The sequence below is a fragment of the Rana temporaria genome, chromosome 3, assembly GCF_905171775.1.
Source record: "Rana temporaria chromosome 3, aRanTem1.1, whole genome shotgun sequence".
Taxonomy (NCBI): domain Eukaryota; kingdom Metazoa; phylum Chordata; class Amphibia; order Anura; family Ranidae; genus Rana; species Rana temporaria.
The window spans coordinates 380,409,150-380,436,437 of NC_053491.1; the positions used below are offsets into that span (position 1 = coordinate 380,409,150).

A 27,288-nucleotide genomic window follows, 5' to 3' on the forward strand; every position below is an offset into this window, starting at 1 on the left:
AGCTGTTAAGTCAGCCTGGCTCCTAAGACCTCTCATTATGTATGCTAATACTGTTTTATATGTGGAATGTGACTTGTCAAGCTGTAGTAATTAACCCCTCTAATTAGGAGACGGGACGTCTGGGGGATGATTGACTCAACTGAATGTCATTGTCTAGAAGAATGTGATTGAAGCCCCATTGTGTGATGTGTGGGTGGAGAGTTCTTTGTCCCTGTGATTAACTGAAACATGCTATACTGTATATAAGAAAGCGAAGATCCCATCAAAAGTGGTCATACATTTTGAAACCAGTAACAGAGCGTATGTCTCGTTATTCTGGGAAATTAGATGGATAGTGTCTGATGTCTGCTGACTTGTCGAAAAAGCTGACGTGCGCGATGGATTGGGAATATCGTAAACGGTGGTGACCGTCACAGGGACTTTGGAGCTAAATTGAGGAAAAGGACCTCCAAGGTAGTATTCTCAGGAATACTACTGGTACCTCGAGCCACAGTAGAAAGGCAGAGGTAGATTAGAGAAGTAAACAAGTGGCTGAGAAGCTGGTGTAGTATGGAGAGGTTTGGGTTCCTGGAGGACTGGGCCGAATTTTCAGTCGGTCACCAGTACTAAAGAAGGAATGGACTGCACCTAAATGAGGAGGGTGCAGATCGACTGGAAGTGAAGATGGCCAAACAGTTAAAGAGGTTTTTAAACTAGGCGACGGGGGGAGGGTCCAGAGGTAAAGATAGTGAGCGCAGGGATAGAGAAGGAAAAAAAGGGGGAGGGGTGTGTCTATATATCAAGAATAATGTACAAGTGAATGTGAGAGATGACATCACTAAGGGAGCTAGGGAGGAGTTGGAATCCTTATAGGTAGAGCTCCAAAGGGATGAAGCTAAGAGGAGAATAATACTGGGAGTATGCTATAGGCCCACTAACCTGAGGGAGGAGGGGGAGACAGACCTCCTATCACAATTTGGATTAGCAGTAAGGATGGGAAGTGTTATCATAATGGTTGATTTTAATTATCCAGACATAGACTGGGCGGAGGGAGCCACACATTCGTCTGAGGCTCGCCAGTTCCTAAATGTTCATAAATAATGAGGAAGGACATCTGGATACATAGGATGGGGAGATGGCGAAAGTATTGAATTTATTATTCTCCTTAGTCTTTACGAGGGAATCGGGGGGCTTCAGTAGCCAAAACTGCAGTGTTTATCTTCATGATACATCACAGGAAGCACCTCCATGGTTAACAGAGGACAGAATTAAAATTAGACTTGGGAAACTTAACATTAATAAATCATCGGGGCCAGATGGCTTGCACCCAAGGAAACTTAGGGAACTCAGTCAAGTAATTGCCAGACCATTGTTCCTAATTTTTACTGACAGTCTACTGACTGGAATCGTACCAGCTGATTGCAGAAAAGCCAATGGAGCACCAATATTTAAAAAGGGCCTAAAATACATCCCTGGGAATTACAGACCAGTTAGCCTTACATCAATAGTATGCAAGCTCTTAGAGGGGATGATAAGGGACTATATATACGATTTTAGTAATAAGAACGGTATCATTAGCAGTAATCAGCATGGATTCATGAAGAATCATTCTTGCCAAACTAATCTATTAACCTTCCATGAGGAGGTGAGTTGCAATCTAGATAAAGTAAGGCCCGTAGACGTGGTGTATCTGGATTTTTGCAAAAGCATTTGACACAGTTCCCCATAAACGTTTACTGTACAAAATAAGGTCCGTTGGCATGGACCATAGGGTGAGTACATGGATTGAAAACTCAGAGGGTGGTGATAAATGGGGAGTACTCAAAATGGTAAGGGGTAGAAAGTGGGTTCCCCTAGGGTTCTGTGCTGGGACCAATCCTATCTAATTTGTCCATAAATGACCTGGAGGATGGGGTAAACAGTTCAATCTCTGTATTTGCGGATGATACTAGGCTAAGCAGGTCAATAACTTCTCTGCAGGATGTGGAAACCTTGCAAAAGGATCTGAACAAATTAATGGGGTGCGCAACTACATGGCAAATGAGATTTAATGTAGAAAAATGTAAAATAATGCACTTGGCCAAAATATGAATGCAATGTACTCACTAGGGGTTAAACCTCTGGGGGAATCTAGAATGAAAAAGGACCTGGGGGTCCTAGTAGAGGATAGGCTCAGTAATGGCATGCAATGCCAAGCTGCTGCTAACAAAGCAAACAGAATATTGGCATCCATTAAAAAGGGGATTAACTCCAGAGATAAAACAATAATTCCACTCTACAAGACTCTGGTCCAGCCACTCCTAGAGTATGCGGTCCAGTTCTTGGCACCAGTCCTCATGAAGGATGTACTGGAAATGGAGAGAGTACAAAGAAGGGCAACAAAGCTAATAAATGGTCTGGAGGATATTAGTTATGAGGAAAGGTTGCAAGCACTGAACTTATTCTCTCTGGAGAAGAGAAGCTTGGAGGAGATATGATTTAAATTGACAAATACCGTACTGGTGACCCCACAACAGGGATACAACTTTTTTTGCGGTGGTCACTCATTAAAATGAGAAGAAAAGAGGCTTAACCTCTTTACTGTAAGAGCAGTGAGGATGTGGAATTCTCTTCCACAGGTGGTGGTCTCAGTGGGGAGCATCTATTAGATAAGCACCTAAACGACCACAACATACAGGGATATACAATGTAATACTGACATATAATCACACACATAGGTTGGACTTGATGGACTTTTCTTTTTTTCAACCTCACCTACTATGTAACTAAGACCAATATAGATATTTCCTATGGTACATGCATGGATATCTTAGTTAGGCCAAACTCCTTAGAAAAGCATGCATACTTTGCTCAGTCTGCAACAGCCCGTTACCTTGAACATTTTGTCAATAAGCAGCACCATTGGCAACAAGCCTGACTTGAGGTGACTGTAATGGGTGACAGAAATTCAAATGTGTCCCTTTGTACTGATATTTTCAGAGAAAAGTCAATACATTTCCGTAAAATTTGAGGATTTTGGCAAAATGCATTGAAGGTGAAATTAACTCTGGGCAGATAAAAAAAGGCACAAAGTAATGAAGCTCTGTACTTGTTAATACATTTATAAATGTGTGTGTGTATTCTTTTAACAGCTTCAATACAGGGAACCTTTACCCCCTTTCTGCCCAGGCCAAGTTTCAGCTTTTAGTGCTGTCACACTTTGAATGACAATTGCGCGGTCATGCAACACTGTACCCAAATAAAATTTTAATTTTTTTCACATAAATAGAGTTTTCTTTTGGTGGTGTTTAATCACCGCTGTTTTTTTTTTTTTTTGCAAACAAACTAAATAAGACCGAAATTTTTGATAAAAAAAGTTTTTCTTCTATCAGAAAATTATACAAATAAGTCATTTTTTTCCTTCACTCATGGGCACTAATAGGCTGCACTGATGGGCACTGATAGGCACTGATGAGGCGGCACTAAAATGCAGTACTGATGGGCACTGATAGGCAGCATTGATAAGCAATGATAGGTGGCACTAATGGGCACTGATAGACAGTGCTTATGGGCAATGATAGGCGGCACTGATGGGCACTGAAATCAGCACTGACTTGCATCACAAATTGGCATCACTGATGGGCACTGACTGGCATCATTGCTGAGCACTGTTAATGATGATCAGTGTCCTGATTATCTGTACAGGTCTCCCCTGTGAGGAAATACCGCTGATCATCTCGCCTCTCCTCACACACTGTCAGTGTGAGATGAGAAGAGTCAACTTCCTTGTTTACATGTGATCAGCTGTGATTGGACATGGGTAAGGAAGAGAGGCATCATTGGCCCTTTACCGAGATCGGGGTCGCGCCGTGTCCCAGGGACACAGCACGTACATGATCGCCGTGCTGCGTGCCCCACGCAGGAAAGACTGGGGCAACGTCATCCCAGAACAAGAAAGCATCCCACCCCATCATTTGTCTATATGGCGGCGGGGAGCTGGTTAAATGCAAACAGGGTAAGTATCTGAATATGACTTGGTATAACTGCACAGCAGAGCGCAGGCTGGAAGAGGGAGAAACAACAAAACAAAACAAGAAAGTAATGTCTTGCAGTGCAAGGAGCATGCTGGCAAGAGGTGAAAGTAAGCAGTGTGTGAAAAAAACTGATTAGTCTGCTGCTTTGCCTTTCATTGTCCAAAGTACTGCAGAGGAAGATCGGGCCAGCGCCTATATTGGGCAGGGCTGTGCTGTGGTGCAGACCTATGTAAATCTCAGGACTAGTTGGGCAGAAATACAAATCCTTTGGCAGGTAAAACCGTTTTTAAACAAGCATTTCAACAGTGGATCTAGCTGTTCAGAATGCAGCTTTAAGGAGCTTTGTGGTGGTTTGAAAGAGTGTAGTGGGCTTGAAATGGCTTCTGAGGATTATGTAAGCTCCTTTCAACTATCCTGGACTTGTTCTTGTGTCAAAAAAATGGTCCCTCATTATCATAATTTTTTTTCTTTCTCTTATAAATAATTAAGCAACAGACTAAAGAACGAAAAAGCAGAATAAAAAAAATTAAAGTGACAGTGTACAAATGACATTAAAATAGACAAAAAAGGAAAACACACAAGTATAATGGACCTAATCCTAACTACTCAAAATAACCCCCCCCCCCCTCAAAAAAAAAAAAAAATCCTGCTTATGTGATTGGCTCACGGATTTTTCCAGAAGTCTACACTAAGATACAAGTCAGATTTCAGGTATCCCTTGCAACAAAAAATTGTTTTGGTGAGATACTCCTAATAGAAACACATATAAAGGGATGCAGGCCCAGCAGCTTTCCTCATTAGTGCCCTGCAGATGCTGAAGCTGACTGATAATTATGAAACCATTCCAGACTCATTTTCCCACATAGACACAGACAAACACACAGGGATTTCTTCAGAATAACAAAAGGTAGGAATCTGCCAATGGCTCCCATTGCTATCAATCTGTCCAGTGAGGAGGGAGAGAGCAAACGGACGGCTGCTCTTGTGCACAATGCTGGATCAAGATCGGCAAGTATGACAGAACCTTTTTTGGGCACACATGGACCAGGTAGGTGACTTTTTAATAGCTCTTTTCTCTAATCAATGCCTAAACAAGCAAAGGTTAACATCCCGCCGCATCCTTTGAAAACATACTTTGTGATTCTCCACTCAATATCTTAAATTTACTCTATTTTGTCTGCTCTCTCGCACCCAGATCTTCTTGTATACATGGCTACATGGGGGAAGGAATTAGATACTCAATTGGAATCTGAGAACTGGGAGAAGGCATTCATCCTTTCACTTAAACTCTCTATTGCCAGCACACCTCAGGAAAATAATTTCAAAATTCTTAATAGTGTAGGAGAACAGATATCTTACATCTATCCATCCCTCAATGATATATGCTGGTGAAGCCTAAACCCAGGATAACATATGACCCATGACTGGGCTGAAGGCGTCCCAATTAAAAGATTCTGGGAATCTACTCTATAAATGTATCTTAACATAACATGGACAACCATACCAAACACTCCACAAATAACTCTGCTATCTATGCTCCCCTCATTGGCGATCCACCAAGGTACCTAACCTAATGGAATAGGTGTTGAATTAGGTAAAGAATTAGATTCTATAAAGGACTTAGAGCACCTGTTAGTAGAAGAATGTGATAGGCTGGACCGGCACACAAGTATGTGGGCCCCCTGGGTGATATTTTGTAACTCATCAGAATTTCAAGTTGTGGCATCCTCTTGAATATATTTTTCAACTTTTTTCGGCCATGGTGGAGGGTGGGGGAAATCCTTCATTCCCCTTCTATCCCCTGTGCTCCCCATTTTTCTCCCGCTCTCACCCTTCCTTATGGTAGATGCCATCTGCCCTGATCTAATTCTTTAATATTTTCTGCCTTTGACCCGTTTTTGTTCCTCCCTTTTATTGGACGAAATGATGGTCAGTTATTGCTGTAATAAATCTCTCATGGACCTATTGTGATATACTGTATATAAATTCTATATGTAGGGTATACAACCTAGATAGTGGCAGTGTTCGTATCTCTGTGTACCTCCCATAATAATTTTTTCCGTAAACCACATTTTTAAAATTTCCAATGTTTGCCACAATGTGATTCTGAAGCTTTGTACTGTTTGCCTTCTTGTACAAATTGGAAAAACAATAAAACAAGACGGAACTTTATTGGGCTGTTTCAATACATTCTTATTCCTATCACTATGATGGGCTGCTTTACTGACCAATAGGAATGTATAGGATTTTGAACACTCAGTAGAGCTAAAAGGATTTGATATTTCATCTCCTATATTAAGGAGATTAAGGTGGTGAAAAGGGGGAGGGTACGTACAGGCATACCCCGCTTTACGGACACTCACTTTACGTACACTCGCGAGTATGGACATACCCGCGAATGTACGTAAAGTGCCTCACAAGTACAAATATTCCCGCTCCATGCACCTGCACTAGACGGAACTGAAGCTCTGAGCACGTAGGCTGCCCTGTTCCAGTGTGCTCTTCCTGTATCCTGGTCGCGTCCCCACCTCCAGTGACATAACATCCACTCTGTGGTTGTTCCAGGCTTCCCTGTCAGCCACAGAATGGCATCCAGCCTCTCCACAGAACTGTCCTCTGTGCACAGCGTGATGTCTGGGGGATGGATTGGAGCGGCCCTCCCTGCATTCGATGAGCTTATTTACATGTGAGTGTTCCCCTGACACCCCCACTACAGCCCCTGACGCCCACACTACAGCCCCTGACACCCACACTACAGCCCCTGGCACCCACACTACAGCCTCTGGTACCCACACTATAGCCCCTGGCACCAACACTACAGCCTCTGGTACCCACACTATAGCCTCTGGTACCCACACTACAGCCGTTGGTACCCACACTATAGCCCCTGGCACCCACACTACAGCCTCTGGTACCCACACTACAGCCTCTGGTACCCACACTACAGCCGTTGGTACCCACACTATAGCCCCTGGCACCCACACTACAGCCTCTGGTACCCACACTATAGCCCCTGGCACCCACACTACAGCCTCTGGTACCCACACTATAGCCCCTGGCACCCACACTACAGCCTAGAAGTGAAAAAATGTATTGCTTCGCTTTAAGTACATTTTCATTTTACATACATGCTCCGGTCCCATTGTGTACTTAAAAGTGGGGTATGCCTGTATGTCAAGCTGCAAAACTACCAGAGAGTGCAGGAATTTTGCCCAACAAGAACAATTGCCTTAACAAGCCCAATCACTTTTACAGGGATCTTTAAATGTGTTGCCTACCCCTCAACCTCGCCACTGGAGCCAACAGTGGTATCCAGGCTCTCCTACTCGTCTAAAGGAGCCCGGAAAAGTGGAAAACAGCTATAATATTGAGAGCAATATTGAGAGCAATATTGAGAGCAGGAGCAGTTTAAGGAACATCCATTACCCAATGCCCCTGCAATTAATGAACCTGGAGGGAATATGGATTACTTCACTTCCAGGTTCACAGCTGTCATTCCGCTGCTACTGTAGCAATATGTGCTTGATTAGCTGCCGTGGAGGACAGGAGAGACATTGGGGGCCCGAAGTCTCCATTAAGAAAACCTGTCACCTACCTATGCTATCACATACAGGGCTTGTTAGTCCCCTTGTGATAGGCAATACTTTTATTCAAAGAAAACAAATTAAAAAATAAGTTATGACCAAAATAATAAAACAAAAAATTAAAAGCACTCCTGTCACACCCCCCATGCAAATGTAAAGCATAGGGGCAAGCACGTATATATAAACATTATTTGTGCCACATATGTGAGGTTATCACCACAAATGTCAAAATGAGAGCAATAATTCTCAGGCCATAACTTATGGTTAACTCTAAACTGATAACCTGTACAGGCTTTTAAAGCAGCGCCTATTGAGAGTTTTGGTTATAAATTTTACCCCCAAATAATTGGGGCATACTATTGTGCTTACTTGCACAAAAATTTATTTTAGTGTACATTTTCCTGAAAATATGCCTTTTATAAACCGCTGCGTAATAATTGTGAGACATAAAAAAATTGCGGCTACCACTATTTTAGTCTCCAGTGTCTCTGTTTTCAGAAAATATATAATTGTTTGGGGATATTATATAAATTTCCAGCAAAAAATGCACATTTTAACATGTAGAAAAGTGGTTAAGCAATGCTTTTTTGGCAGCTGGACTTCTAATTAATGTACATTTTTCACCAGCCATTGTACAAAAATGTAATTCTGACCCGAGTTCATCTTCAACAGCCTTACTCCGAATCCTTTTTCTGAAAAGCTTTATACTGATAATCTCATAATTCACTGCATGTACACAAGAAAGTGAAAAAGCAAACATATTCCACAAGATATACGGTGCTGAGATCATAAAATGTTACTATCTGCATACATATACCGGCACCTTGCTTTTTAAGTATGATTAATGGTTGATGTTATGTATATATCAACACAATTGCCAGCAAGCATATTTTTTTACGCTCCTCTTATTCAAAGTCAGCTCTTTCTAAAAAGAAAAAGGGAAAGAAAACCACTCAAAGTGTGAGAGGGTAAATAAAAGGAGAACAATAAATCCCTCATCAGTTGTAACTTCGTCTTCTTGGCCTTTTCTGTAGTGCGTGGAGGAAGGCGACTCGTTTGAACCCTGGGGAAATCGCCAGGTCCGTTAATTAAGGCCACTAGCGGATTGGTAATTAAAGCTGTACAACTGAAAAAGCCTTTGCTCTTTTAATTTGGCTGTTTGCTGCTTAACTGATCTGTTAATTAAGAGCAAGGGACGTAAGCCGCTCATTTAATGCCTGCATGTGCCTCCAATGTGTCTGAATTCTTATAAAAGGTTTAAAACAAAGGCTGGGGAAGCAAGTGCATTGTGGGAAGTGTTAACAGGCAAGCAGGAGCTTCACCGTTGGTTGGTCAGTTTCTTTGGTCATTATGGTGTGCACACAAATCCTTTGCCAACAGCTATAAACCATTTTCAGCACTACGCAGCTGCCTGAATACAATATGTAATACATTTCTTATTTGGCTGTAGTTGGCTAAGCACACAACTCCTGCCGATTGGAGGAGGATATGCTTTGAAATTTTACTTTGCTTGGATTATAAAAAAAATGCAGAATAATTCCTCTTTAAGGTCAATCCTTCCAAAACAGCTATTTTTTAGAGTTTGGTGGATTCTAGAAGGGTAAATCACCAGACATCATCTATCTTTTTGGATCTCTATTGGATAGATCTCTGAGCTAAATTTTCAAGCCTGCACACCTATTGTAAACATTCTGAGGGGTTCCCACCACCACTGTACTGAGTTCCAGGGTCTGCTCCTCTGTTTAAATTATGAGGGGCTTGCACTATGCTGAGTTCCCGAGTCTGCATACCTGTTGTCCCCAATATGAGGGGTTCCTACCATCCTTAGGTCCCTTTAACACTGTCAGTTTTTTAGGCGGACCTGAACGGACGCTCTGTGCAGCTCTATGGAGCAACGGATGTCAGCAGTGACATGTCCGCTGACATCCGATCCGCCATAGAGGAGAGCGGAGATCGGACATGTTCATCCCTGCACAGTGAGCAAAGACGGACCTGTCATCTGCCGGCTCAGAAAGGAATCAACAGAGCGATCCCCGCTGAGCAAGTAGAGTCCGTACACGGACAGCCCTGTGTGAAAGGGGCCTTATGCTGAATTCACATTCTGCACACCTTTTGTTTCCATTATGATGGCTCCCAACATCCCTGCACTTAGTTCCCAGGTCTGCACACATGCTACCCCCATTATTAGGGGTTCCTACCATCCCTATTCTGAGTTCCAAGGTCTTCTCAACTGCTGTTCCCATTGCAAGGGCTCCCAGCATCCCTGCACTGAGTTCTCAGGTCTGTATACCTGCTGCCCCCATTATTAGAGGCTCCTACCATCCTTATGCTGAGTTCCCAGGTCTGCAAACCTTCTGTTCCCATTATGAGGGTTCCCAGCATACCTGCACTGAGTTTCTAGGTCTGCACATTTGCTGTGACAAATATGAGAGGTTTAAACCATCTCTGCTCCGAGTTTCCAGGAGTGTACACCTGCTGTGGCCATTATACAGGGTTCCCACAATCCCTTTGCTGGGTTCCCAGGTCTGTAAACCTGCTGTGCAAATAATTAGGGGTTCCCACGATTCCTGCACAGTCCCTGGGTCTGCCCACATGCTCTGCCCTTAATAAAAAGAAAAAGAAACCTCTGGGCCCTTTAATTAAAAAAATATAAAAAAATCCCACCATCCCTACATTGCGTTCCGTTAAGCCTTTTACACACGGTATGGAAATCAGAAGGGGATTGTTGTTTGACAGACTGTTGTCCGAAATTCTTACCGTTTGTACGCTCCTTTAGACAATTGTTTTCCAATTTTCAGACAAATGTTGGATAACAGGCTATAAAATTTTTGTCTGATGTGAAGTCAACATCTAATTTTCGGATGGTCAGTACAGAAATTCGTCACACAAAAGTTGAAAGTACAAACACTCATGCTCGGAATCAAGGAACGACTGGGAAGAGTTCAGTCTTGTAAACTACAGTTCGTAATCTAGAATTAACATTTGTGATGCGGCAATTGATGAAATGTCAAAATTCTCATCTTCTTTAATGGGATAAAAATAAAGCTACTTTGCATGTAGTTATGCCAAACGTATTTTAAAAGGCATTTGTTTTGTACGATCTGAAAATCGTGAATCAACACTCACCAAACTTCTACTAACACAAAATTAGCAGAAGGAGCCCAAAGGGTGGCGCTTGAGAAATGAACTTCCTCTTTATACACTCATAGTACGTCACTATGTTCATGACAATTTGCACATAGTTAGTATGGGCCATATCCACAAAAGAGATACTTCGGCGTAAGCCGTCGTATCTCTGGTTCTAACTTTGGAACTGATCCTCAGAAGCAGTTTTCCTAAGTTAGGCAGAAGATCCGACTTCTGTAAGGGACTTACACTGCCGGATCTTAGGATGCAGTACTGCATCCGCCACTGGGGGCATTTCGAGTCGAAATGCCTCTTCTAGTATGCAAATTAGCACTTAGGGCGATCCTCAAAGCTTTTGTGCCTAGTTTTTTCGCCGTAAGTGTTAGTTTGCCTGGTGTAAAACTAGGGCTGCTTTTACAAAGTGTAAAGTTAGTCACACCTTGTAAAGGCCCATTCAAGCGACGGCATTTGGTATGCTTTCCCGAGGGAGAACTCCACGGCAATTTGTAAATTCCAAACCGGCATGGGTTCCCCCCCAGGAGCATACCAGGCCCGTAGGTCTGTTATGGGTTGTAAGGAGACCCCCCCTCCGCCGAAAAATCGACGTAGGGGGTCCCCCTACAATCCATACCAGACCCGTATCCAAAGCACGCTACCCGGCCGGTCAGGAATGGGAGTGGGGACGAGCGAGCGTCCCCCCCTCCTGAGCCGTGCCAGGCCGCATGCCCTCAACATGGGGGGGTTGGGTGCTCTGGGGCAGGGGGGCGCACTGCGGGCCCCCCACCCCAGAGCACCCTGTCCCCATGTTGATGAGGACAGGACCTCTTCCCGACAACCCTTGCCGTTGGTTGTCGGGGTATGCGGGCGGGGGCTTATCGGAATCTGGGAGTCCCCTTTAATAAGGGGGCCCCCAGATACCGCCCCCCACCCTAAGTGAATGGATATGGGGTACATCGTACCCCTATCCATTCACCTGTAGGCAAAAAGTAAAAGTTAGTAAACACACAACACAAGGCTTTTTAAAATAATTTATTATTCTGCTCCGGATGCCCCCCCTGTCTTCGTTATTAGCTCAATTACCAGGGGGGGCTTCTTCTTCCGCTCTCCGGGGGTCTTCTCCGCTCTCCGGGGGGGGTTTCTTCTTCCGCTCTCCGGGGGGGGGCTTCTCCGGACTCCGGGGGGCTTCTTCCATCTTCTCCCCTCTTCCGCTGTTGACTCGGCGAACCCCGGTTCTTCTGCAGATGTACGGTGCCTTCTTCTTCAGCGCTGGCTGCCTGCTATGTTTGTGTGTTAGCTCGATTTCAAACAGGCAGCCGGCGCGGTCTTCTGTGACGTCAGGTTCTTCTCTTCCCTTCTTCCGATGTTGCCTCGTCGCCTCTTGTCGCTGTAATGATGGAAGCGCGCCTTGCATCCCATTTATATAGGCATCACCGTCCCATCATGCTCCGGTAGGTACCCACGTGGTGGGTGCCTACCCACGTGCACCCACCACGTGGGTACCTGCCGGAGCATGATGGGACAGTGATGCCTATATAAATGGGATGCAAGGCGCGCTTCCATCATTACAGCGACAACAGGCGACGAGTCAACATCGGAAGAGGGGAGAAGAACAGAAGACCCTGACGTCACAGAAGACCGCGCCGGCTGCCTGTTTGAAATCGAGCTAACACACAAACATAGCAGGCAGCCAGCGCTGAAGAAGAAGGCACCGTACATCTGCAGAAGAACCGGGGTTCGCCGAGTCAACAGCGGAAGAGGGGAGAAGATGGAAGAAGCCCCCCGGAGTCCGGAGAAGCCCCCCCCCCGGAGAACGGAAGAAGAAACCCCCCCCCGGAGAGCGGAGAAGACCCCCGGAGAGCGGAAGAAGAAGCCCCCCCTGGTAATTGAGCTAATAACGAAGACAGGGGGGGCATCCGGAGCAGAATAATAAATTATTTTAAAAAGCCTTGTGTTGTGTGTTTACTAACTTTTACTTTTTGCCTACAGGTGAATGGATAGGGGTACGATGTACCCCATATCCATTCACTTAGGGTGGGGGGCCGGTATCTGGGGGCCCCCTTATTAAAGGGGACTCCCAGATTCCGATAAGCCCCCGCCCGCATACCCCGACAACCAACGGCAAGGGTTGTCGGGAAGAGGTCCTGTCCTCATCAACATGGGGACAGGGTGCTCTGGGGTGGGGGGGCCCGCAGTGCGCCCCCCTGCCCCAGAGCACCCAACCCCCCCATGTTGAGGGCATGCGGCCTGGCACGGCTCAGGAGGGGGAGGGACGCTCGCTCGTCCCCACTCCCATTCCTGACCGGCCGGGTAGCGTGCTTTGGATACGGGTCTGGTATGGATTGTAGGGGGACCCCCTACGTCGATTTTTCGGCGGAGGGGGGTCTCCTTACAACCCATAACAGACCTAAGGGCCTGGTATGCTCCTGGGGGGGGGAACCCATGCCGGTTTTTTCTTTGAAAATTGGCATGGAGTTCTCCCTCTCAGGAATGCATGCTGAGTGACGCTGTCATTTTTTTTTTTAATTATTTGTTTTCCCGGCGCATCTTTGTTTTCACCCGTCGCAACTTTAGTGTCCCGTCGCAATCCACAAAGCCGCCCGGCGTCAATTACGTTTGCGCGATGCACGTCGGGAAAATTACGTCACACGCATGCGCAGTACGGCCGGCGCGGGAGCGCGCCTCATTTAAATTGTAAACGCCCCCCGGAGAGGAGGAACGCCTTACGACGGCGGCACTTAAGTTACACTGCTTGAAATTTTTACGTAAGTGCTTTGTGGATCAGGCACTTAGGTAAAAACTTTAAGTCAGTGTAACTTAACTGCTGAAAGTTAAGTTACGCCGCCTGGCTGAGGATTTGGCCCTATGTGTTGGAAGGCAACATGGTCTAATACCATAGTTCTGGAATCTCAGTTCCTGGTTCATACAGGCAGATGGTCCCAAGTTGTAAGGTAACAAGTTACATTCAAAGCTTTGCAGTATATCAGAATAACAAGGGCTTGGCTCAAGCCCACCTGGTGTGATACAAGCTTCAAAGAGAGCAATGGCTGCCAGGAGGATTGATGACAAAGAGCAACAAGCTCCTGGAGATGATACATGGATAATGCTGCCCCTAGAGGTGACTACGGCAAGACGGTCGGTAATATAATCTAATGAGAAGGACTACCGCTTGGCAATATCTCATTGGTCAGGAGGCAAGTGGGGGTGGTTACAAGTGGGTGTGTAAAAAAAGGGCATACACAAGAGAAAGAGTCCCTTTTTTCCTTTTTGGCTTGTAAGAGTCTCATGGACACTGGCCTGGGCCTAAGCCATGAGGCTCAGGCCCCTTTTTTGCCATCCAGAGCCCAGACAGATGAGTCTGTCTAGAGAATTGTGATAAGTATTTTTGATATTCTGCTGTTTAGTGTGTGAAATTAGCATATTCCTATTTTCTTGGGAAATAAATTAAAGATATTGTTTTACTAGCAGCAGTGTATTTACTTTCATAGATAACCTTATATTATTGTGCTTATCAGAGTCTTAATAGACTAGCTAATTATAGGCTTAGACAAGTTAATACATTTATGCAATAGATAGAGGCAATCAGTAAACACCTTTCGGATGAAGTTATTTATATAGTTTATATTGATTGTATATTATTGCATACTTTACTTTAGTATGCCAGACAAAATTCTGCACGCGCCCTTTTGACAAAAATCAGACGCTTGGTCATCCACCAATCAGACCGCGTGTATAGAAAATAATTCAATCCAGATGACCGCACTCCAACAACGATTTCTTTATTGGTTCATAGGCTTTAGACCCCAGCAGTCTGTAGTTGGAATAAAAGCATTGCTTTGTAATGTGGCTATGATTTTTGCTAGGCTCATGTAAACACCATCTGCCTGGAGTTTGCATGTTTTCCCTGTGTCTGTGTGGGTTTCCTCCGGGTACTCTGGTTTCCTCCCACGCTCCAAAGACATGCTGGTAGGTTAATTGGATCCTGTCCAAATTGGGCCAGTATATATGTATATATGTGTGGACGACTGTGTGTCCCAAGCATGTCGAGATCCTACAGCGTAAATGACCGCACCAGCCAGGAAGACACTGGCTGCAAAAAGCGCCTAGAGGCGAATCAGCTTGCATGTGTAGCGCTATACAAGTCACTCATTCATTCATAATATGCCCCAAATTTTTCTCAGCATGTCCACAGTCTCCAAGCAAACCTCTAGTATTGTGTAGGGAAATTAAGCTAACTAAGCCATGTGGGCGGGACACAATGTGTGAGGGCATGGTCTGGATGGAGCCAAGCTGAAGCCATGTTTTTTCTTTGACCTTACACATCGGGCTGGGATGGGTTAGAGTGTGACGGCTTCACTTTCTTTTACCCAGAGTGTGTTTACAGAGCCGGAAGGGGCTCTTCATTCACCTGCACCCATGAGTCTTGGCAATCTTCTTATATCCTAGGCCATCTTTATGTAGAGCTAAATTTATTTTTTAAGATCCTCAGAGAGTTCTTTGCCATGAGGTGCCATGTTGAACTTCCAGTGACCAGTATGAGAGAGTGAGAGCGATAACACCAAATTTAACACACCTGCTTCCCATTCACACCTGAGACCTTGTAACACTAACGAGTCACATGACACCGGGGAGGGAAAATGGCTAATTGGGCCCAATTTGGACATTTTCACTTAGGGGTGTACTCACTTTTGTGGTCAGCTGCTTAGACATTCATGGCTGAGTGTTGAGTTATTTTGAGGGTAAAAAATATATATATATATATATATATATATATATATATATATGTATTATTGAACACAGCGATGCATTGTGTCTTTTTTACCTGCCTAGGGTTCCATATCCTATCCCTGCAATGGAATAACTGCCTCTCCATTGTATGTGTCTCCTACCTTCCTTTTAATTCCAGTGCTGCTTTGTGGCTATTGAGGAATATATTTAATTTTTTTTTTTTTTAGCTTTGAACCTTCCAGTGAGGGTACCTTTTCCGATGACAACTATGTAACCATAGCTATTACCTCAAACCGTGAAGGGAAATCTCCGTAATGAAACACAGACAGCAAAAAATAAACTGTCATGGGTTTTAACCCTTCCCTACCCTATCCAGAACTAAAAAAGAAAGTTTGGGCTATACAGACACTTTTATTTTATGTCATATAATGCAGATGCCAATATTTCATTCCCCTAATGATAAATACAATTTGTTATATCTTTTTTTTATGATCATTAACATTTCAGTTATATGACAGTAATATACTTTTAGCATGTATTCAAGCTGCCATATGGCAGATAAAGCATCAGTATTGTTCTGATGATTTATGAACGTATATATATTGATCCCATATAGCACTTTGAGAAAAGTGATGAAATATCTGGGTTGATTTAAAGACAAACACAATCGGAATTGATTGTCTGGTAAGAAGTGCAGTACAAAGCCCAGAACCGTCCAGATTTCCTCATCCCAAGAGGCAAAGCGTCACACAGCATTGCAGGACACTGCATCCTGCTCACAGTGCTAGATCCATTTATCTTTATTGGTAATGTAGGCAGTAGGGGAATGAGGGGTTTATCTTAGGAATTACCATTATAGGGACCATTTATCATCTGGTGTAAAGAAAAGATTTTTCATCTAAGTGTACCTCTAGTTTCAGGGAAAACAATATGCAGCAAGTGAAATGGTGGAGCAAGGTGAGCACTACTTACACTACTTTCACACCTATGCGTTTTTTAGTGCGTTTTGTAGTTTGCAGGAAAGCAAGTGGTGCATTTTTGATGTGATTTTTAATGTGTTTTGCGTTTTACGGTTCTTATATTACCACTGTACATAAATGGTTGCTAAGCAGTGGGCCGGTAAGACGGCTGTTGCATCGTTAACAACCGATGACTCATCAGCTGAAAGCTCAATGTAAAAATAATTGCGTGGTGTTCCCCCCCAGGTCTATACCAGGCCCTTCAGGTCTAGTACAGATTCAGAGGGGACCTCCATGCCAAAATGTAAAAAAAATAATGGTGTGGGGACCCCAAAATCCATAGCAGACCCCTATCTAAGCATGCCGCCCGGCAGGTCAGGAAAGGGAGGGCACAAGCGAGCGCACCCCCCCCCCCCTCCGGAACCATACCAGGCAATATGTCCTCAGCATTGGGGGGGATGGGAGCTATGCACCCCCCCCCCACCCCAAAGCACCTGGCCCCCATGTTGATGAGGACGAGAGCCTCTTCTCGACATCCCTAGCCGGTGGTTGTTGGGGTCTGCGGGCAGGGGGCTTTTCGGAATCTGGAAGTCCCCCTTTAAGAAGGGGGCCCCCAGATCAGCCCCCCCCATGTGAATAGGTATTAGGTACATACACCAAAAAAGCTGTGAAATGTAATAAAAATACAAGAGTCAGTTTTTGACAATTCCTTTATGAATAGCTTGTCTTATATAGCTGTCTCTTCCTGCCGTCTCTTCCTAGAGCTGTCTCTTCCTGCTGTCTAATTCTTGCCGCGTCTCCTCCTGCTGTCTTCTTTTTCCCGCCGTCCTTTCCCCAAGCTGTGTCTTACCACCGCTGCCGTCTATTTCTGCTACTGTCTTCTATCCTCGCCGCCAATTACCCGCTAATTATTAGTTTTTTAACTCCACTCTTGTTCTGTTGATACAGTAGGTGTTTGTGATATTGTGCTTTTAGCACGACAGCGTCGCGCTGATACTCGGCGACATGGTGCCGAGATCTCGCACTCACTGGAATAGTGACAGCACATCCCAGCAAGCGCGTCATAGAAGCGACGGGAGATCCGACTTGGATTCCCGCCAATTCTACACGTGTGCGGCGTTTGTTATGAATCCTGAGGGGGAAGTCCCCGCCGGATTTTAAATAAAAATCCGGCATGGGTCCCCCCTCAGGAGCATACCGGGCCCTTAGGTCTGTTATGGGTTGTAAGGAGAGCCCCCCTACGCCGAAAAAACGGCGTAGGGGGTCCCCCTACAATCCATACCAGACCCGTATCCAAAGCACGCTACCCGGCCAGCCAGGAAGGGAGTGGGGACGAGCGAGCGCCCCCCCCCTCCTGAGCCGTACCAGGCTGCATGCCCTCAACATGGGGGGGTTGGGTGCTCTGGGGCAGGGGGGCGCACTGCGGCCCCCCCACCTCAGAGCACCCTGTCCCCATGTTGATGAGGACAGGGCCCCTTCCCGACAACCCTGGCCGTTGGTTGTCGGGGTATGCGGGCGGGAGGCTTATCGGAATCTGGGAGCCCCCTTTAATAAGGGGGCCCCCAGATACCGGCCCCCCACCCTAAGTGAATGAGTATGGGGTACATCGTACCCCTACCCATTCACCTGCAAGAAAAGTGGTAAAAACACAAATAAACCACACAGTGTATTAAAATATTTTATTTTTCTGCTCCGGAGGCCGCCCCCTGTCTTCTTTATTAGCTCTTTTACCAGGGGGAGCTTCTTCTTTGACGTCTTCGGGTGGGTGGGGGCCGCCGTCTGGTTCTCTTCCACCGCCGGGGGGGGTGGCTTTTAAAAAAGCCCCCACCCCCCCGGCGGGTTTCCTCCGGCGTCTTCGGCGGGGCTCTTCTTCTTCCGCTATCCCGACGGGTCTTCTCCGCTATCCGGGGGGTCTCGCCGCTCTCCGCTGTTGACTCGTCGCACCCCGGTTCTTCGTCTCGCAGTCCGGTCCCTTCTTCCGTGCTGTACGTCTTCTTCCGTGCTGTGAGTTCTTCTTCCGCGCTGTGACGTCATGTTCTTCACTTCTCTTCTTCTCCCGATGTTGACTCGCCGGTCCTCCTCGCTGAAATGACGGATGCGCGCCTTGCATCGGACCTATATAGGCCTCACAGTCCCATCATGCTCTGTACCTACCCATGTGATACCTACCCACGTGGGTAGGTATCACATGGGTAGGTACAGAGCATGATGGGACTGTGAGGCCTATATAGGTCCGATGCAAGGCGCGCATCCGTCATTTCAGCGAGGAGGACCGGCGAGTCAACATCGGGAGAAGAAGAGAAGTGAAGAACATGACGTCACAGCGCGGAAGAAGAACTCACAGCACGGAAGAAGACGTACAGCACGGAAGAAGGGACCGGACTGCGAGACGAAGAACCGGGGTGCGACGAGTCAACAGCGGAGAGCGGCGAGACCCCCCGGATAGCGGAGAAGACCCGTCGGGATAGCGGAAGAAGAAGAGCCCCGCCGAAGACGCCGGAGGAAACCCGCCGGGGGGGTGGGGGCTTTTTTAAAAGCCACCCCCCCCGGCGGTGGAAGAGAACCAGACGGCGGCCCCCACCCACCCGAAGACGTCAAAGAAGAAGCTCCCCCTGGTAAAAGAGCTAATAAAGAAGACAGGGGGCGGCCTCCGGAGCAGAAAAATAAAATATTTTAATACACTGTGTGGTTTATTTGTGTTTTTACCACTTTTCTTGCAGGTGAATGGGTAGGGGTACGATGTACCCCATACTCATTCACTTAGGGTGGGGGGCCGGTATCTGGGGGCCCCCTTATTAAAGGGGGCTCCCAGATTCCGATAAGCCTCCCGCCCGCATACCCCGACAACCAACGGCCAGGGTTGTCGGGAAGGGGCCCTGTCCTCATCAACATGGGGACAGGGTGCTCTGAGGTGGGGGGGCCGCAGTGCGCCCCCCTTGCCCCAGAGCACCCAACCCCCCCATGTTGAGGGCATGCAGCCTGGTACGGCTCAGGAGGGGGGGGGGGCGCTCGCTCGTCCCCACTCCCTTCCTGGCTGGCCGGGGTAGCGTGCTTTGGATACAGGTCTGGTATGGATTGTAGGGGGACCCCCTACGCCGTTTTTTTCGGCGTAGGGGGGCTCTCCTTACAACCCATAACAGACCTAAGGGCCCGGTATGCTCCTGAGGGGGGACCCATGCCGGATTTTTATTTAAAATCCGGCGGGGACTTCCCCCTCAGGATTCATAACAAACGCCGCACACGTGTAGAATTGGCGGGAATCCAAGTCGGATCTCCCGTCGCTTCTATGACGGCTCTGTCTCCATCGCGGCAAGCCAGCTCGGCGCTGGCTCCCGCGATGGGGCTCGTAGGTGCTCAATCTCGCCGAGAAAGAGAGCGAGATTGACACAAAATCGGGTTCACCTACTGTATCTTCACCTGTTTTGTTGTCGCACACTCTCTGCCGACTCTTATATAGCAATGGGGCGTGGTCATCTGATGACATCACCCAGAGAGCCCACTGTCTTTGGATGGCCCTGTGGCTATAAAAGAGCCGGCAGAGAGCGATCGACAACAAAACAGATAAAGAAATCAACAGAACACGAGCAGCTTGTTCTATTCTTTTAGTGGGTAACCGGCTGCGAGAAACAAGACAGCAGCGGGAAGAGGCGGTGGCGGTGGGAAGAGACAGCTCGAGGAAGGTGCACCACCCCCGCATGCTGCCTGGTATGAATCAGGAGGGGGCGCTCGCGCGTCCCCTCCCTTTCCTGACCTGCCGGCATTCTTGGATACATTTTATTTGGCATGGGGGTCCCCTCCGAATCCATACTAGACCTGAAGGGCATGCTATGGACCTGGGGGGGGGGGAATCCCACTCCGCAGGATGTGGAAACCTTGCAAGAAGATTTGAACAAATTAATAGGGTGGGCAACTACATGGCAAATGAGGTTTAATGTAGAAAAAGTTCAAATAATGCATATGAAAGGCAAAAATACAAATGCAATCTACTCACTAGGGGGAATTCAGGATGGAAAAGGACCTGGGGATCCTAGCAGATGACAGGCTCAGCTATGGCATGTAATGCCAGGCTGCTGAAAACAAAGCAAACAGAATATTGGCATGCATTAAAAAGGGGATTAACTCCAGAGATAAAACAATAATTCTCCCACTCTACTGTACAAGACTCTGGTCCGGCCACATCTGGAGTATGCCGTCCAGTTCTGGTCACCAGTCCTCAGGAAATATGTGCTGAAACTGGATAGAGTCCAGAGAAGGGCAACAAAGCTAATAAGGCCCCGTACACACGGTCGGACAAAACCGATGAGAATGGACCGAGGTTCAGTTTCATCGGTCCAAACCGACCGTGTTTAGCCCATCGGTCCGTTTTCCTTCGGTCCAAAATTTTAAAACCGAACCGATGGACCGCTGCCGATCGGTCCAAACCGATGGTTAGTACAGAAAGCATTGGTTCAAAACCCGTGCATGCTCAGAATCAAGTCGACTCATGCTTGGAAGCATTGAACTTCGTTTTTTTTCAGCACGTCGTGTGTTTTACGTCACCACGTTCTGACCCGATCGGTTTTTGGAACGATGGTGTGTACACACATCAGACCATCAGGCCACTTCAGCCGTGAACCGATGAAAACAGTCCGTCGGACCATTCTTATCGGTTTGGTCCGACTGTGTGTACAAGGCCTAAAGGGACTGGAGGACCTTAGTTATGAGGAAAGACTACACACATTTAACTTACTCTCTGGAGAGGAGACGCTTGAGAGGGGATATGATTTCAATGTACAAATACTGTACTGGTGACCCCAAAATAGGGGTAAAAGGGAAATTAAAAAGACGAGTGGCCATTCACTAAAATTATAAGAGAAGCGGTTTAACCTTTAACTGCATATGGGGTTCTTTACTGTAAGAGCAATAAGAATGTGGAATGTGGTTTCAGCATGGAGCATATATAATTTCAAAAAACTATTAGATAGGCACCTAATTGACCTTAACATGCAGGGATATACAATGTAATACTGACATAAAAGCACACACACAGGTTAGACTTGTGTCTTTTTTCAACCTCACCAACTATTTAACTATGTAACACCTTACTACAATTTATTTTAGTTAGTGCTTATTTGATGATAACACCGACTTTATGCCTCACACCACAAGGTAGGCACTGTAAAGGTAATAAGCAGCAATGAAGAGGATCTGCTATAAAGTTTATTAAAAGTTACTTTGCTTTTTATCAGCATGTGACAAGTATGCTTTGAAAAGAAACGAACACAAACTTCCCAAAATCCACATTATAACTGATGAGGCTTCTTCTGAGAGAGAAACATTTGACATTGTCCTAAAAGCAGAATTACTAAAGTGCCCACAATCTGCCCATCTTCTCCTTTAGCGGTGTGGTGAAAGACTGATAGGTTGTCAGCCTCCGTAACTTGAAAGATCTTGTAAAAATATTGGGTAAGTGTCTTTTTTTTTTTACGGCTTCTATGGGCCCAGCTATCATGTGCCGAGAAGAGGATAATATAAGTGTCATAGAGAGGAGAAAAACAGCCTCTCTGATTGAGCTCTTGCATTATAGAAAATATACTTAGGACAGAGAACCAGCGGACTTGATAAAATGGATTGCTTGAAGCATAAAGACTCAGCAAGCTTTACATTTTCACAAGTTCAAGAATATACAGAGAGCTACAATTCTTAAAGAGACATTGTTACCCTTCCCTACTCAGTACAGAGTGGCAGTGCCTAACAAATGTCCTCCACTCCCGCTCTAGTAATCTATATTGCCTTGCTGCTTTATCAGGGCACTAGCTCCATTGTTCTAATGAAGCATGGGTTCTTTGTATTAGAAGGAGAAATGTGACCCCCTCCATGTGACAGTGCAAACAGACAGGGCTGAACATTATCACATGAGCAAAAGTGGGCAGTGACACCATCCATCTGGGTAAGCTTTAATACCAGGTGGACAACTGCAGCAAGTAAGCAAATATGGGTGAGTATACCTTGCTAGCAGGTTGGGTTATCAACAGCCACTGCCACCTTGCCCTACACTGGCAAAGTAAAGGTAACTTTTCAAGGGATACGTTCGGGCTGACGTTTTATTCTCCAGAGCAGGGTTCTCCAAACTCCCTAAATAAAGAACAGTTACTGTCCTTTAGGCTTGGGGGGGGGGGGGGTGTACTGTGGCCAGTGGGAGAAGATAATGAATAGTACCCCATCGTTGGTGCCAGTGGATGGAATAGTGAATGGAATACTGACACTTTTTTGGTGTCAGTGGCAATAATTATGCACCATTGTTGGTATCAGTGGGAGAAATAGTTCCTTGTATTGTTGGTGTCATGGGCAGTAATTATGTCCAATTGTTGTTGTCGCCAGTGGGAGAAATAGTTCCTTGTATATGTGGGAGAAATATTACCCCAAGAGCCAGATATAAAGGCACACAAATGGCCACAGTTTGGAGACCACTGCTTTGGAGAGTTTCAAAGTAAAATTACAGTTACATTTCTTTTTTTTTTAGTTTCCCCGACCTATTAAAAAATATATTTTTCAAATTTCCACTTATCCTCTCCATGTTCCAGCACTGTCTCCAGCTTCCTGCTCAGTTCAGGGACAGCAGCCCTCTTTGCGTAGAACAAGAGTCCTGTTATTTCCTGTGGGCCCAGCCTTCAAAATGCAGTCTCGACTCACAGCACTCCAGGACTGAGTGGCACTTAGGAAGAGTGCCCGCTCCCCCACAGAGGAAAGACATTCCTTCTGAGAAGGACGCTGTTTTGATGTCATCGTACATGCTAGAAGACTGCAGGAAAAATATCTATGTAGTGTTGTTTATTTTGAAATAATGAATAATAGGGGGGCTTTGGGAGGCATGTGCCAGGTAAATTCCTGTGGTTCTGCTTCAATTAAAGAATTAGGGGCATTTAAAGCGGATTTTCATCCATGATGGAAACTTCCTCAAGTCCCAACAGAAGATACAATCCTCACAGTACTAGACTTTTATATTTCAATTATTTTTATTGAAAAGATTTTTACAAACAGTACAAAAGTATCTCAGCATATTATCGTACATTATCAAACTCGATCAAGGGCCCATACATCATTCATGGAATGTAACGCAGAGTCCACCAGCCATATCGCCAGTATCAGAGAAGCTCTAGGGCGTAAACCATACTGCAAAAAAATGTAAATAACAAAACAACCATTTCTTACCCTAGGAACCTCAAGCCCAACTGGCCAAGAGTCCCCGGGCTCAAAAACATAAGCCCATCATTCTGCTGTTACTATCACCTTAACATAAAGACCAGTATTTGAGAACTTTTGAGGGAAAAATAGAGGGGTAAAGAGAAAAGTAAGGGGAAAGTTGGGGAAAGGGAGAACCATTCCAGCGCCCCGAGACCCATCATGCAAGATCATACCTACGTCGTCAGCGTCCTTAGGTCATTAGTAAGATATCCAAGCCAAGGATCCCAGACTTTATGGAATAACTTCATTTTGTCCTGGACTAGTGCCGTCAATCATTCATTCAGTACTAGACTTTTAAATACTTGGTGGTGCTCAAAATAATTGCCATGCCAGAACCAAATACAAAGATACAGCAATGTCACAGCACTCAAAATAATAAATTTTGGGACCGAGCAGGGGGTGCTGGTTTCTTATTACTTATGCCATACTGTCTTCAAAATAAATATGTGAAACACATTTAAGTGATGCTTTGGTCATTTCATATGTACGTAAAATGTTTCAAGACAGTGGTTAGGAAGCAGAGAAGGAACACTTAGAAAGGCTGCATTTGCCATTACATAGGTGAAGATCTTTTGTAAAAATCATGAAATTAAACGAATAATAACATTGGCCATAAAATAAAAAAAATTAAGTTTGTAGTGACTTTTGAAGGATCCCTGGGTGAAAAAAGGAATTAGGGTTTACATCTGTTTTAAAGTGATTCTGTATCTATAAAAAAAAAAAGAAAAAAATCTTTACTATCCACTTAACTGGTTGCCCATTCGTGGAAACTTTACTTTTTTCAAGCTGAAAAGAATTTTCAATATCTTTATATCTTTCAATATCAGACAGTGCTATGGATTCTGGTGTTGGTCCTTAAGTCACAACTATGTCCTATAGTGACATGGGGGCCAATTAATGGAATTATAGCATGCAGCAGGAGACAAAGACATCCAAAACACACGGTTTTTGAAGCATCTGCTGGAAGCCTGAGCTCTTGAAGAATGTGTATAATCATTCTTCTTTTCCAGGTTGCTTCTTATTCATTATTTTTTTGGATAGCAACATAGTTACTTTAGGCCTGCCTTGAAGGCACAGAGGGTCCTAGAGTGCCACGCTATATTACAATCTTTTGCCAAAGGGCTCAAACACATCAAACTTTCCGACAAAGCCGATGAATTTCTGCAGATTTAGCTGTGTCTCTCCTTCTCTGGGCTGCTAGAGCAGCCTTAATTAATCAATCTAAATATCATTTAGCAGCATCAGTTTGCCAAGGCAGATATTGATTGCAAGAATCTGTTCGTCGATTTGGGCATCCATTCTAAATACCACTTGACCGATACTCGCATCAATCTTAAAAGCCCGTCAGCCAACTACGCTCTTTACAAACGCAGGCTAATTATTGAATTCATCATTTAGGAATATTACACATTGCTGATCGTTTCCAAGCAGTGCAAATGGCGTTACTGCTAATGAGATAGAAACACGGATGAGGTTAAATGATCCGATAGAGTGCAACACGCTTCCAGGCTGCAAAGATTCTCTTGCAGAAATTCTTGATCTGTCCAAGAACAAAAAAGTATCCATCCACTTTAAGGCCAACCCGCTTTACCTTTTTTTTGCTGAAGTGGATAATTAGCAATTAGGGCTGAAAACATAACCGTTTCTGCTGGGCTACTAAGCCAAAAGTCAAGGTATTTGGCAATGTGACCACTGTTGAAAGGAAGGATCAACGTTTAGACTGGCTGATGCCAACTTCAGCAAAGATCACATAATTTTCCTTCTAGTCATTTTAAAGGTAAATGAAGGAACCTGGAGAACTGTTCAGTTCAGCCACTGGGACAGAAGAGAGTTAGCCCTGTGTAAGTTCCAAGTCACAACTTGTAGTTTGAAAGGGCTAAGGACTTTCTCCTCACCCTCATATGACAGAGATGGCTGCCTAGTGGTCAATCACCAAAGTCTAGGGTTGCCACCTCATCCCTTTAAACCCGAACACATATGAATTACACAGGTTATGTGGCCAATTAACGTGGTAATTAAACTCAGTTGGTGCCTTATCTGCATTAAATTAGCCTCAGAACCTTTGTAATTCATATGTGTTCGGGTTTAAAGGGATGTGGTGGCAACCCCACACCAAACACCAGTACTATCATGTGGAAGGCAGGGGGTCAGACACATGCTCCTTCATAAATGGAAGTCTCAGAAAGTTCTCAGTGACCAAGTGGGGTGGCAGGAAAGCAAAGTGTGATGAGATCCTTGCTCGCCCAGGTCCTGCTCTCCCGACACTCCTCTGCTACCAGTGAGTCAGCTTGCAGATTGCAGCGTCTGATGGTCCAGTCATCCAAGGTTCCAGGGTCCGAACTACAGCTATGTGCCGTTCAGACCCATTAAGAACAAACACCAGGCAGGCTGTATGTAAGTTCAAACAGGACTCTTTATTTTAAAGTACACAGCACACTTTTATACAGAATTTGGAAGCCCCAGGGGGTAATCAATGTACACAATAACCCGGTCTACTTAATTACTACCTCTGAGAGGTTACATTTCTTTAGACAATAGAATGCTAATTCAATACAGCTGACAGGCCTCTGACCTTTAGAACAATACACAAGCCTCTTAGCATAAACACATACATCTTCAGACGGGCTGTCTCCGACAGAAGACACCCACACCTGATAATCACAAAGGCTTTAAACAGGCTTATCACATAATGGAAATGTCTCAATATAGCTCAGTAACCACTCCATTACTCCAAGGTCCATGACATTACTTCCCCTGGGAAACAGTCCAACAGCCGCAGTGGGACCCAAACGGGTCAACTCGAGGATGTTGGAAAAGTAGTCTTAAAGTTCCAGGACTGTCTGCTGGGATGACCCATCTGCCTTCCTGTTTTGAGGTCCTGGCCCATAATCGGACGGCAAGAGGCTCACATTCAGTCCTCTCCAAAAGCCCCTGTCCCGGCTAGGTATGTCACACATCTCCCCCTTTGGCAGGAGACTAACACTGGGAGAGATCCCAATTACGGTACCCACCCAGTACCCCAGATAACTTGTCCCAAACAGAGCATTACTCACCCAGCCAATCTCTGCCTCTCTCAGAGAACACGCCTGCCGCTGGGGAGAGGCCTGGACTGGCCCTTCTCCCTGGAGTCCTTTCAGCCGCTGGAGAGAAGACAGGGTGGCTGGGCTCAGTTCATCATGCTGTTGGGGATCTGGGCCAACTGGCCACCATTCCTGGGGTATACCAGTGGAGACTGAAGTCCCATCCCCTGATGCTAGGTGAAAATCCCCCGGTGCTTGCAAAGCAAAGCCGACATCCTCCTGTCTCAGTGCCGCACCATTTTCTGGGGTTGTGTCAGTGGAGATCAGAGTCCCATCCACTACCACAGGAACCCCCTCTCCTGTTAGTTGAGAGCAGAGGCCTGGGGCACTCTGCTCTGTTGCCAGCTCTTCCGCTGGGTTGCTGTGAGTGGAGACCACAGTCCCATCCACCGATATCCGCTCAAGCTGTAGTGGGGTGCAGCCGCCAGTAGCATCCTGTCCTGCTGCCAGTGATTCAGATGGGAGTACAAGCTTTACCACCTCAGCTTGTTGCTGGGGAGGGGGGCCAACCGCCCCGGCTCCCTGGAACTCCACAGTTGGTCCCGGTGCTGGGCAGAGATGGCTAGCACTCTGCCCTGTTGCCAGCACTTCTGCTGGA

At 45.8% G+C, this 27,288-nt stretch overlaps 1 protein-coding gene across 1 annotated transcript in view; it reads right to left on the bottom strand.

The window, feature by feature from the left end:
- LARGE1 (LARGE xylosyl- and glucuronyltransferase 1) overlaps positions 1–27,288 on the bottom strand; it is a 611,138-nt gene that overhangs the window by 326,511 nt on the left and 257,339 nt on the right. The gene's annotated exons all lie outside the window — the stretch shown is intronic.